Genomic DNA, 11,404 nt, shown 5'->3' on the forward strand with positions numbered 1-11,404 from the left:
GTACGACCAGTCCGGTCTAGAGATGTTTCCAGGTCACAACAGACAGGAAGGTTCGCTGTGTCTAACACGGATGTGCTCCTAAGGAGCCGTGTGGCTGTGTCAGCTGGCAGTGTGCCAACAGGACTGACTGTGCGTCCAAGAGGGAGGTGTCTCAAGGAGGCCGGTTCCAAATTGGCCACTTTGGAGTTCCGCTCGAAACGGAATAACTCGGGAAGCCACTCTAGTTTTATTAATCCACCTGTTTTGATTTCTGTGAATCAGAATATGACACGTTTGTCGGCGTTACCAAACATCCCCCAGAAAGCCACACCTTCCAGATACAAGCTGTTCTAGTTCTGTGGATAAAGAATCTTTAAACTTCATGTGAGGTGACCTTAACCTGTATTTGCTTCTAATGAACATCGTGTATGAGTGTAGATAATGATTCACTTGTTAAATCAAATAGTACTGATCATATGGTATAAATGGGTCATTATAACTTCAACTTCACTGAATTAGGCACAGATTATTGTAAAGAATGGGTCGTTTACATCTTACTTATGAACCATAAAATGTGAGATTCCATAGAAATATGAAACATCAATCTGATGGATCTTTGACTATTTTAACCAGAAGATCAGAACTTTTTATTGCAGGGATTAAGCGACACTTCGTATTAACTCCAAGTAAAGAGAGAGAGTCAGGTTTATAATAGTTAAGAAATTTATTTCTACACAATTTAAACAAGACTAACTTTAACGCTCTGTGTACTGATGGACTAACGTGGAGTGAGACGAGATGAATGATGATGGTGTGTGTGTGTGTGTGTGTGTGTGTGTGTGTGTGTGTGTGTGTGTGTGTGTGTGTGTGTGTGTGTGTGTGTGTGTGTGTGTGTGTGTGTGTGTGTGTGTGTGTGTGGAATGTTATTCAGAACCAGCGGATCTGGAGAAGCAGTTAGTTCTGAGTGGGAGTGAATGTTTCGCTCTAAACTTTAGTCGGAGATTTACAACACACATGAAACGCCGTCTGTCGGTCTACGTACCCCAGGGGAAGCCTCCGTTAGATCCAGAATGCCGAGGTCCTCTTGGACCCTCCTTGGTACCGAAGCCGGTAGAAAAGCAGCGGTGCCGACCAAACTAGTCTTGGAATGCTTCCAGGTCACGACAGGTTATCACTGGCGTCTCCGAGAGCCTGAAGGGGTCGTGAGGTTCAGCTTTTATTCTGAAGGAACCGTTGCGGTCAGGTGTAAGGTGCAACAGATTTTATCCAGCTTGTCGAGGTTCTTTATGGCTGAAGAGGAAGTCCGGATGGCCGGTCCGAGACTTCTCTAGAACGCTTGAACTAAAGAAAAGGTGGCGTGGGATAGTTTTTATAATTGTCATATTTTGGTTTACTGGCGAATCAGAACCTGACATGCAAAAGAGGGTTTATACAAACACCACAGATAACCCCGCCTAGCCAGGAACGAAGGTTCTGATTGGATCAGACAAAAGGAAATGTGTCATGTGACTTTAGCATTATGTGTCATCAGTGTCTAGTGCAAATGTCCAGGATTATAATAACTTGTAAAATACTACTGATCACAGGATTATAATATCAAGTAATAACATTGTCATTTCACAGATTGATTGAACATTGGACTCACATTATTATTGGTAATAACAAATTGTTGATTATGTGTTTATCAAAAGAGAGTTCTTCATCTTCGTCTTGAGCTGTAACAGAGGTGAAGCAGTTCAGTTGAGCAGAGTGCATGAAAGACCTTGGCCACTATCTCATGTAGATTAGCCTGTCAGAGACTTTATGTCTCTGCTCGAGCAGACGCAGCAGATCATGACCTTTAGGTCATAAACAGGACATTCAGGACGCCACATTATTCAAACATTTCATATAACATCTGGTTCATTCACCCATATGATTATTTATGATTATTTAACTTATGAGTTGTAAAAGTTCACTTTTCATCCAGAGAGTGAAATCCAGCAGTCTGAGATAAGTTTGACAATCTTGTCTTCATGGACCGTCAACAAGCCCTGCAGAATGTTCTGGGTGTTAGAAGATAGAACACAAAATCTACCTAGATAGTGGAATTATGTCTGTAGATGACCAGTCACTATGTAGGTCACTATGTAGGTCACTATGTAGGTCACTATGCAGGTCACTATGTAGGTCACTATGCAGGTCACTATGTAGGTCACTATGCAGGTCACTATGTAGGTCACTATGCAGATGCAGGTCACTATGTAGGTCACTATCTAGGTCACTATGCAGGGCACTATCTAGGTCACTATGCAGGGCACTATGTTGGTCAAAATTGCCCTTTTCTGGACGTTACACCTGACTGCCCAACTTTAGTGACATAATCGGCCCATCGTGGGTCAGTAGGTCTGCAGTGTCACTAGGGTCTTCATTATGCAATGTTCTAAATGTCTGGAGATGGTTCCCTAGCGTCTCCACAGCTGCTGCTCACCACTCCCCACGGGGATGGATCAAATGCGGAGATGAATTTCAACAGAGGGTGATGATGACTTTAACTTTTCTGTTGTGAAGCCTTTTCAGAAACCTGACTAAAACTAGATCATGTTTACCTAAACTGGTACTGAGCTGTCTGGCAGCGACCTTCTGAATAACTGTAGTAAGAAATGGTAACAATGGAAAGGTAAGGTCTAAAATCACTTAAATTTGAAGGGTTCGGCTTTGCTTTTCTCAGTAGAGGCCAGTGATGTGCTTATGATGGTGTGAATCCATGGTCAGTGACAGGGTGGACAGCTTTTAACATGGATGCAGGCAGAAGGTCGAAACAACAGTTTGAGATTGACGTGGCACCAATAATCCTGTTAAACTCTGCTAATGAGACGGGAGCAAAACAATCCATCAAAGTCGACTTGGAAGAAGCAACGATATGATGGAGTATCTAAATGTGAAGCTGTGTGTGATGGACCTTGTTACACATCGTTGTTTCGGACTTTGGGGTGGACTCCAGAATGAAAGACGAAGACGTGTTTTCTATTTCTGTTTTAGATGTTTTCAACTTCCAGTGAAGATGTTATTTAAAGTCTTCTGGAGAACATCGGGACAATGCGATCATCATTTCATCAGAACCAGGAAGAAGGAAGATGGCTGACACCTAACCAGCAGCTCTGATCTTAGTTGCTGAAGAAAGTGTGATGATTTGATAAAGAGGTAAGCATTTCCAGAAGATCCTATATTAACCCAGCAGCCTGTGTCCGTGGCCCTCTGCTGCCTGAGTCACTGGTTCAGGAGTTTCTGCAGCTTCAAAAAGGCCAGACTGCGGACCTCAGACTTACAGCTGTGGCATCATTTCCTGTGACATCACTTATGGTAACCCTATTGAGTGTCTTACAGTAAGTCCTGCCCTTACCCACAATGCAGTGCTGTGTGTGTTTGTGTGTGAGGCTGTGACTTCTAAGAACTCGAGCTGTGCTTCCCCACCGCAGTCAGAAAGTGTGTGTTTGTGTGTGTGTGCTTCTGTGTGCGTGTGTGTGTGTGTGAGTGTGTGCATGTGTGTGTGTGCGCATGCATGTGTGTGTGCGCATGCATGTGTGTGTGAGTGTGTGAGTGAGTGTGTGTACACATGTGTGCAGGTGTGTGTGTGCGTGTGTGTGTGTGAGCATGTGTGTATGAGTGTGTGTGCATGCGTGCATGTGTGTGTGTGCGTGTGTGTGCATGTGTAAGCACAGGTGTGTATATGTGCATGCGTGTATGTGTACGTGCGTGCGTGTGTGTGTGCGCGCATGTGTGTGTGTATGAATGTTCATGTGTGTGTGAGTGTGTGTGTGTGTGTGTGTGTGTGTGCATTTGTGTGTGTGTGTGTGGGTGCGCGTGTGTGTATGTGCGTGTGTGTGAGTGTGTGTGTGCATGCGTGTGCGTGTGTGTGCATGTGCGTGCATGCGTGCGTGTGTGCATGTGTGTGTATGTGAGTGTGTGTGCGCGTGTGCGTGAGCATATGTGTACGTGTGCGTGTGTGTGTGTGCGTGTGCGCATGTGCGTGTGTATGTGTGTGTGCATGTGCGTGTGTGTGTGTGCGTGTGCGTGCGTGTATGTGTGTGTGTGCGTGTGCATGCATGTGCGTGCATGCATGTGCATGTGTGTGCGTGTGCATGCATGCATGTGCGTGCGTGCGTGTGTGTGTGTGTGTGTGTGTGTGTGTGTGTGTGTGTGTGTAATAAAATAGTTTGTTTTGAGTTTTTCGGGTTTTTTACAAAGTGAAAACGGGGCGTGTGGAGCTCCCCAGGGTTCAGTCCTCAAGCACTTTTAATTTAATATCCAGCAGATATTCATGTTAGAATCTTTGTGGCACTTTTGCAGGTTTGCTGGTTCACACCCCCTCAGTCTGTCATTGTGTCCTTGGGCAAGGCACGTCATCCTCTTCACCTGCTGGTGGTTATAAGGACTGGTGGTGAATGTGTGTTTGTGACTGTGGTGTTGTAAAGTGCCTTGGGGGGGGGGGGGGGGGGGAGTTCTAGGACTCTATATAGATGTAGGTGTTTTACCATATTCACATTATTATTGCTGGAGGTGACCTGGGAAACTACAAATAACTCAATGATCTTTGTTGTCACAAACCGAGTTGGTTGAAAAGTTGAAAAGATTTTCCAAGTTTTACACAAATATTTTTTTTACGTTCCTGAGAAAGTTGGGATGTGGACCAGTTCCTCCAAACTCAAGGAAGCTAGAGATCAGAGTAGCTTCTGCAGAGACGTGGATGCTGAACGTTGGTTACGTATTGTAACCCCAGATTCTATGAGTCTAGTCGCAGCCCTTAAGCTAGCTGCTATTGGAAGGATGATCTCCGCATCAGCCAATCATGAAGAGCTTAAATGTACGCCCACCAATAGTGGGCCCCCTCGTGGTATATAACCGCAGTGACCCCACTGCTCACCTCCAATGGCTCTTATTCCATCATAACCAGTGGGGCCAGTGGCTTAAGGGCTGCGACTAGACTCATAGAATCTGGGGTTACAATACGTAACCAACGTTCTATTTCGTCTAGTCTTAGCCCTTAAGCTAGCTGCTATTGGAATAAAGCGCAGCTGGATGGGTTTACGCCCCACTGGTTAACACAACCAATGGACACACCCAATCAAATCTCCTCTAGTGGGGGACGTTCAGCCTCAGACCAGGCCTAAAGACTGAGGCAGGCACGATAAGAGAGGGGCCCCCACTAAAAAACATCATCCACAAGAGGATAAAATCCATCTCAGCAAGGCCAATGAGGTGCCATAAGCACTCATTTACCCTGCTGGGGTCCAAGCACTGAATGAGTGATGGAACCTGAAGACACATCTCGTAAATAATAACGAGTGAAGGAACAGGGTGAAGCCCATGAAGCAGCCTGACAAATGTCTTCCATTGACACACCACTGAGGAGCGCCATCGAAGAGGAAATCCCTCTGGCCGAGTGAGCCCTGAGTGCCTCAGGGGGATCCCGCCCTGATGATGTGTAAGCGAGGGAAATGGCGTCACACAGCCAGCGTGAAAGGCGCTGGGCCGACAGCGCCTGACCAAGGGAAGACTCCCTGTAGTGCACAAACAGGTTTTGTGAGCGACGAATCCCTGAAGTGCGTGACACATATCGTGCAAGCGCGCGCACCGGGCAGAGAAGGTGAGAAGCCGCCTCCTCCTCAGAATTATGGGGAGGAGGAAAAAGTCCAGCCAATGAAATTGACCTGGATTTGAAGGAATCATTAATGCTTTTGGGCACAAAGGCTGGGTTGGGGCATAAAACAGCAGACCCGCCATCCTCCCGGATCCTGAGGCATGCGGGAGCCACTGAGAGGGCGGTTAGGTCACTCACTCTCTTAACTGATGCTAACGCCAGCAGCAATGCAGTTTTAAGCGACAGGAACTTGAGTGAGACCTGGTCCAAGGGTTCAAATGGAGCTTCAGATAAGCCGTGCAGAACCACCATTAGATCCCATTGGGGAAAAAGCGGGCGGGACACAGGTCTGTTCCTTCTGACACCTTTTAGAAAACGTTTTGTGAGGGGATGATTGAAAACAGATCTATCTCCAAAACCCTGATGACATGATGAGATAGCTGCAGCATATGTCTTAACAGTGCTGAATGCGAGGCCCCTGTCCATCAGTATCTGCAGAAACCATAGGACATCCGCCAGCTGGCAGGAGAGCGCTTGAACATTCCGTTCTGCGCACCAGTTCTGGAAAGCTGCCCATTTAGCAGCGTAAGAGGCAATGGTAGAGGGCGCCCGCGCACTCTGAATCGTGGCCACCACATCATGCGGCAGCCCAGAAGCCTCTAAGCGTGACCGCTCAGCGGTCAGACCCACAGCCGTTGTCCTATTTCTGGAGGATGTTTGATTATCCCATCCACCTGGAGAAGGGCGTCCGCCCTCCACGGGAGCCTCCACGGGGAGCCGGACACTAGCGCTTGCAGGTCCGGAAACCATGACGCAGACACGCGCCTGGGAGCCACCAGAATCACCGAGAGCTGTTCCGACCGAATTCGGTCCAGGAGACGGGGAATCAGAGGGACTGGTGGAAACGCGTAAAGGAGCGTTCGAGGCCAGGGCTGGTGTGAGAAGGCGTCCGCCCCGAGCGGGGGTCCGTCCCGGGGACTCAGGGAAAACCACAGGCGACACTGAGCGTTATCGCGAGCCGCGAACAGATCCACAGACGGTTCCCCGAACCTGATCCAGATCTGTGATATCAGTGCAGGATGTAGACGCCAGTCGGAGTCGCGGGGTCCCCCTCTCGACAGGATGTCTGCCGCTACATTCAGTACCCCCGGAATGTAGATGGCTCTGATGGACAGCAGGTGGACATGTGTCCAACACAGTAAATCTGTGGCGACACGCAACAGTGGGAGGGATCGAACTCCCCCTTGGCGATTTATGTAGGCTGCCGCTACCCGGTTGTCTGTGTGAACTTCGACATGACGGCCCTCGAGAAGGGCAGCGAAGTGTCTGATCACATTCCTCACTGTCATAAGCTCCAACACATTTATGTGCTCGTGCGTGTGGGAGGGCCAGCGATCTGCCACCGTGTGGGACAAGCACGTGCCCCCCCACCCCGACAGTGACGCATCCGTAAACACAGATACGTGTGACGCAGGACGTCCGATGGGAACCCCGCGTGAGAGGATGCAGGGGTTCCCCCAGTGAGCGAGGTCCCCGCCCACTGAAGGGGGAATCCTCAACATACGTCTCTTCTGACGTATGTTGAGGATTCCCCCTTCAGTGAGCGAGGTCCCCGCCCACTGAAGGGGGAATCCTCAACATACGTCTCTTCTGACGTATTGGGTGTACCCGGAGGCGGACGAACCAGCGTTGCAAGCGCCTCGTGCGCAGCAAACCTAGCGGCACTACTGAATGGGCTGCGGACATCATGCCCAGGAGTTTCATGACTAACCGGGCTCTCACGATCTTGCGGGGTTGAACACGGGAGATCACCGTGGAGAGATCTGCCGCTCTTGCAGGCGACAAACGTGCTCTCATTAGGGAGGCGTCCAACTCCACCCCGAGATACACAATCGACTGGGATGGAAGGATGGAGCTCTTTTCCCAGTTTATAGAAAACCCTAGGGTTGACAGATGCTCTGTCAACCTCCTGGTTTGCTGTGACGCCTCGTCCTCGGACCGAGCGCACAGGAGAAGATCGTCCAGGTAAAATAAGACCCTCATTCCCTCCGTGCGCAGTGGCTGCAGCGCGGTCTCCAGACATTTGGAGAAAGTGCGCGGGGCTAGCGAGTAGCCGAAAGGGAGGCGATTGAACTGATATTGAACTCCCTTGAACGAAAAACGCAGAAACTTCCGGTGGTTTGGAACTACTGGTATGTGGAAGTATGCGTCTTTCAGGTCGATTGACGTGAACCAATCCCCGGGGCGCACATATTCCAGGACTTGTCTCATCGTTAACATGCGGAAATGCATTACTGCTATGGAGCAGTTGAACAGGGACAGGTCGAGAATCGGCCTCATTCCTCCCGACTTCTTCGGTACTACGAAGTAGCGGGAGTAGAAACCCGAGAGTTCTTGTCCGCGAGGGACTCGGGAAATAGCGTCTTTGGACAGAAGTTCCCGCAGCTCCAGCTCTAGCGCCTGAGACTGTACTTGCGATGTGAACGTCGTCTCCACGACCCCGTTGAAGGGAGGTGGAGTGGCCTGAAAATGAAGTGTGTGACCGCAATGAATGGTGTCCGAAATCCATTTGCTCATGATGCAAAGGCGGCGCCACTCGTGCGCGCGTTCCGACAGTGGACGCGTGTGCGCCGTCACGTGAACAACGTCTGAGGGTTGTGCATGCGCCCTTACCGCCGTCGCCCGTACAAGAGAACTGGGGGCGACCCATGGAGGGCTGCGCTCGAAAGGGCAAGTGTGAAACAGCTGGAACAGGCTGGTCCACACCGCGGAGCGTGGAGTCCGAGAGTGAAGGACGAGTGGGAGCCGGGCCTGTGCACGGGGGCGACAGAGTGCTAGCGGATGGAGCCGCGCACTGTGCCGCCGCGCGTGGTCGAGACAGCGACATGACATCCCGCCCCACCCAACGGCGTGGGGAGAGCGGGACGAGTTGGGCCTGGCCGGATGCTGGGGCCAGAGCGCAAATGGAGCGCACCCTTACGGCTGGCCGTGTATTATGACTACCTGCAGGAACATGTGTGCGTGCAGCAGTGCTTGGTGTGGGGAACATGTGTGAAAACTCGGCAGAGGATTCTGTGGAGGACTGTAGGATTGAGCTCTTTGAGTGACGTTTTTTGGGTTTTATTTCAAAACCAACAACATCAGAACAATCAGTAACACACACATTCCCCCCAAAGAGTCACTTCCGTGGCTGCTTTCGGTGAGGCTCCTGCACCTGGGACTGCCAAGACGGCGTCTGCTGGCCCCGCCGGAACCGTTGTCCGCCATCTCGCTGGTCCCGCTGATGTGGAGCCGAAGCGGGAGGCCGGCTCCGTGGAGCGGGCGGTGCAGCTGGACGTCTGAAGCTTCCGCGCCGTCCGTCCCATCCTCTGGCTGAACGGCCGGAGTGCGAGGCTGACCGAGGGTGGACCAGGTCTCGCACCGTAGCCGATAGTTCGGCCGTCTTCTGAGCCCTCTCAATGACGCCCCTAAGATGGGGACCAAACAGAACATCGGTGGTGATGGGGCCATCCAGCATCTCCCTTTGCAGATGTTCCGGAATGGAGGGCAGGGCCTTCAGCCAGATCGCTCGCTGGATGAGGGTCTGCCAGGCAGCGATGCGAGCAGAACCGGTGAGCACAGCAGCACACAGATTGAGGATGGCATCAGCAGTCTTAGTTATGACGGCTTTCGACTCCTCGGGAGCTTCCAGCTCCTCCATCATCTTGGAGACGCCGAAGGCAAGAAGGGCGATGTTATTCCCTGCAGCGCCGGTCTGAAAGGCACACTGATGTGCGCGGTCGGTGAGCCGCGTCAGCAGCTGGTCATGTTTTGAAGCGGGAACAGCTCGCGGGCCAGCGAGGTGGTTCTTGGCGCCGAACAGCGAGGCCAAATCCGGCTCTAGTGGAGGAACGGACGGCCAGCCTTGGTCGGAAAACCCCTCGACCTTGGTGATGGGCGCATATGTGGAGACTGGCGCCTTGAGCTTGGCAGGCTCGGAGAAGGCGGCAGACCAGCAGCTCATAGCAGCGGGGAAGCGCGGCCAGACAGGGTCTGGACAGCGTGTCTGAGTTGCCCCGAAAATTCCCGCCAAATCATCCGCTTCAGGCAGGGCCGGTTCTGGCACAGCTAGCCCCTTGCGGGCTGCTGACGCAGAAATGATGGCGGGCAGCTCCTGGAGCAGTGCTCTTACTGCTGGCAGGGAGGAGCGAGAAGCCACTGGGGCAGAAGGACCCGCTGAGCGAAGCTCGTCGACCTCCGTTATGTCTAGGAGGGACGCCGCCTCATCGTAGTTTTCGCTGTCAGTGACGTCATCCAGCCGGTTGAAGCCAGCCGGCTCCTGACCGGCGTCGAAGAAAACCAAAGCCTTGTCCAGCGGGTAGGAGTCAGCCACCGGAAATTCTTCGTCGGCGGCGGGAGTGAAATACTCGACCCGGCGAATCTTCTCCGCCACGGGCAGAGCGGCACAGAACGGGCACGAGGCCTGCGGGGTCAAGGCCAGGCCAGCGTGGTGAGCCCTGAGACAGACCTCACACTTAGCGTGCAGGTCGCCGCTGGAAATGGAGCCCGTCTGGCAGGTCGGGCAGGGTCTGGTGTCGCTGGACATGGCTGGTAAGTCGTCTTCGGATAATTTGCTCTTTTGAGATAATATTTGCTCTTTAATAAAGCTCTCAAGCTTGGCATGAAGAGAAAAAGGAGGTGAGCAGTGGGGTCACTGCGGTTATATACCACGAGGGGGCCCACTATTGGTGGGCGTACATTTAAGCTCTTCATGATTGGCTGATGCGGAGATCATCCTTCCAATAGCAGCTAGCTTAAGGGCTAAGACTAGACGAAATAGAACTGAAGATCGTTCTAATCCTCAATGATGGTCATGAACCGGGCAGAAACTTATCATGAATGCAGAAAGGAGTTTTGTCTGCCTTGGACACAAGGGGAGGTGCTTGGACAACCAGGAGGGACCAGAAGAAGAGTTAGGTTAAGCCCCGACACTGAGCCTTTTTGGCTGTTGCACAGGACTGCTCACGTCACACCGTGAGAACTCCTGAAAGGTGGAACACTGTACAACACAAGATGTCAGTGAGCCAGACTGCACGACATTTTGCTCTAGCAGGACATGTTACACCCAGGTGCGCAGATAGGGTGGAGAACGGGGGGGACCTGTCCCCCCCAGATTCAGATTGACTCCAATCCCCCCCCCCCCCCCCCAGTGTAAGTGGGCTGGACCGATCTGTCTGTTTATGCATGTTGATTATAGTTTTAGTACATTGTTGTCAGTGTTGAGACTTACTCGTTATAAGCGAGGTGGTGGCCTTCCAAGGGCTGCAAGAACAGCAGTCAGTGATGTAATTTGTGCCACCATCACTGACCGAGGCTGGTGAAAGAGTGCAGTACAATTTGAGTCGGTCAACGGTTGCCTCCATTGTACGCATCTTTCAACAAACCAACAGGTAAGTATTGCATTTATAATGGATTGCTTCTATTGTCACTTGAAGTTGTTGCGGAGGCAAATGTGTATTACTTATTTGATATTCTGTATGATCTTTATTGTAAATATCAGAAGATTCTAGGATTTTTGCTTTATTAAGTAATTATACACACTCCGTTTTGATCCAGAAAAGAGTCAGGTTTATAAAAGTAAGAATTTATTTTAGAAACAATTAAAACACAACAAGTGAACTAAGCATTTACTGTGAATGGATGGAGCCAATGTAAATGCCGTGTTGGTCAGAACTTCCGAATCTCGGAAAGCGGCGTCTCCGGATGAAAAAAGAATTTGGTGTGCTCTAAACTTTGATGTTATCTTCAGAAGCACATTCAGACGCA

This window comes from Nothobranchius furzeri, chromosome 1 (genome assembly GCF_043380555.1).
Source record: "Nothobranchius furzeri strain GRZ-AD chromosome 1, NfurGRZ-RIMD1, whole genome shotgun sequence".
Taxonomy (NCBI): Eukaryota; Metazoa; Chordata; class Actinopteri; order Cyprinodontiformes; family Nothobranchiidae; genus Nothobranchius; species Nothobranchius furzeri.